Source organism: Leopardus geoffroyi, chromosome B3 (genome assembly GCF_018350155.1).
Source record: "Leopardus geoffroyi isolate Oge1 chromosome B3, O.geoffroyi_Oge1_pat1.0, whole genome shotgun sequence".
Lineage (NCBI taxonomy): Eukaryota > Metazoa > Chordata > Mammalia > Carnivora > Felidae > Leopardus > Leopardus geoffroyi.
This window is the reverse complement of record NC_059337.1, coordinates 46,864,745-46,867,375: the sequence shown is the minus strand read 5'-3', so window position 1 is coordinate 46,867,375 and position 2,631 is coordinate 46,864,745.

Below are 2,631 nucleotides of genomic sequence, written 5' to 3'. Positions count from 1 at the left end.
TAAGTTTTATGAAATGCCTGTTCTATATGAACAGACTTTAGCACAGGGCCTGCCAGGCATGGATTAAGTGGAGGTCTGTTGGGTGGGTGGATGGATGGATGGATGGATGGATAAGCGAGCATGGAAACAGTTCCCAAGCCTCAGCATGCCCTATTGTGCTGGGACATCTGCCTTCTCCTTCTTGATGAGTTGACTCCCTCTTCCCCCAAAACTGCTCTCCCTCCCTGAGGGAAAAAGACTCAGAGCTCCTCAGCTTGCTTCCCAGACTTGGCAACCAGACTCTTTTTACTGAATATGTGGCTGCCATCCTGACAGTCTTTGCTTTTATTATTAGAGGGTTAGAAATTAGGCCAATCCTGAAGATTATTTCAGGGGGACCGGCTGGCCCCCGATTTCTTGTTCGCCAGAAGTTTGTCAAGACCTCCGAGACTGTGGTTCTGACAGTGACAGCGGGCCCATTATTTGCGTCCTTAGGTGTCAGGCCCGTGCTGAGCATTGCCATCCATTCTCCCAAGCCACCCTGTGATGTAGATGCCATTCTTGCCTTCGTTTCCCGTATGTGAGAGCACTGAGGGGAACTTGCCCAGGTCACGCAGAGAGCAATGGGCTGAGCTAAATTTGGATCCAGGCAGTCTCGGTATAGACACCACTCCCTTACCCATTAAAATAGATTTCTTCTTGGGGCGCCTGGGTGGCGCAGTCGGTTAAGCGTCCGGCTTCAGCCAGGTCACGATCTCGCGGTCCGTGAGTTCGAGCCCCGCGTCGGGCTCTGGGCTGATGGCTCAGAGCCTGGAGCCTGTTTCCGATTCTGTGTCTCCCTCTCTCTCTGCCCCTCCCCCGTTCGTACTCTGTCTCTCTCTGTCCCAAAAATAAATAAATGTTGAAAAAAAAAATTTTTTTAAATAGATTTCTTCTTGTCCTAAAAGTGTGTTCCTTTCAGTTGAGTTGGGCTCCAGCTGTGAGATTTCTATTCTAGGGTTCATATTGGGTCTCCAAGTAATGCCCGATTGCACAGTGAGCGGGTGTGGAGAGGGCTGCTGTGTCCCAGGGAGAGGAAATATTTTGATTTCTGAGTGTCAATGGTGCATACAAGTTCTGCAGATTGTCCTCCAGGGGTGACAGGCTGTGCTTTCAGGAAAGGCTCAAGTGTCTGCTCTGGATGCAATCAGCCCAGGAAGGAGGGGCAGGTGCCCAGCCCCCGAATGCCCGGTTTGGGCCTGGGCAGCTGTGGCTCCCACACCATGTCTTCTCTGACAGAAGGCCTGATGCTGAAGGTGTGCTGTAGCCGAGGTCACCTCTTTCTCAGTGCATGTATTTCAATTTTTAAAAACAAGGATAAAAAAGGAGCAAATTCAGGAGTTAAGTTCAAAAGTGTGCCAAACAGCAGACTATAGCATGCAGAGGATTGATGAGTTTTTCATACAGCACCATCTTAAAGTAACAGAAACGCTCCCAAATTAGTGCTTTTAACCCTTTTTAAAAAATTGCTTGGATTAAGATCAAATCTTAAACAAGCCTGGAACCAATATGCTGTTGTTTCTTCTGTTTGTATCAATCTTACAGCTGTTGCTTTGCTAGGATTAATTTGTCTCTGAGGGGTTTCAACACTATCCTCCCTGGTGTATTTTCAGAGCCCATAATGTCATGTAATCGGGACCATGTTATTTTTGTCTGAATCTCTAGGAGTGATGTAAGAGGAAAAAGGAAACTAGCTAACTCCCAACCATTTGACCAAAGGTTAAATTAGTCTTGGCCTTTCCCCAGCTGGACAGAATGCTGCTCAGTCAAACATTTATTCCACCCAGCAGAATGGAAGTCCTCTTCCTTTCTCCCTGAATTGTTTTCCTTAGATATCCCTCCCCCATAGTGCCCCCAAGTAATACGGCAACATTCTCGTGCCCCTCCCCTTCCCCACCATCTTCTTGTTGCGCATTATGGGTCATTAGCACTGGGGTAAACTGTGTTAGAAAAGTCAGACCAGGTGGAAACAGATCCTGACGTCAGAACTGGAAATAAGCTTTTCCTTAAGAAAGCCTTCAAGCCATTAAGTGGATGTGAGGAGGATCCCCTGCTTGCCCCTTGGCCTCATCACTTGCGCAGACACCCAGTTTTGCCGGGATCTCAGAAACACCCTGATGACTCTGATTGTAGGTCCTTCTGAAGCTGCCACGCAGGGCAAGTCAAACACCCCACCCAAGCCTGGTAGTTGATCTTCTTGTAAGACACATAGACATGTTGACTTTCATTCTATCAAACTTACTCTTCCTGCAGTTACAGGAAGCTCTCTTGGGGCCTGAGGGTGGGTCTTGAGAAATTAACATCTCTCTATTGACACTATCTGTTTTGTGCTTGGAGACACTTCCCGGCAGGAGTTGTGGCTATTGAGTGATATGCCAGGCCCAGGGAAATAGTCCTGTTTCTTTTTGGCATTTTTCTTTAGCTGGCAAGCAGAAATCCATCCAATGGCAGACTTCAGCTTTCTGAAAAAGTGTCTTCTCTTCCAGGAGTAGGGACACGGTGGTAGAGGAGAGCTGAGGCAGAGAGTCTCTGGTGCTAGGAGAACTGTAAAAGCAATAGCTAACACTTATTAGGACTTCACTAGGTCTGGGCCAAGTGCTTTCTGTGCATTGC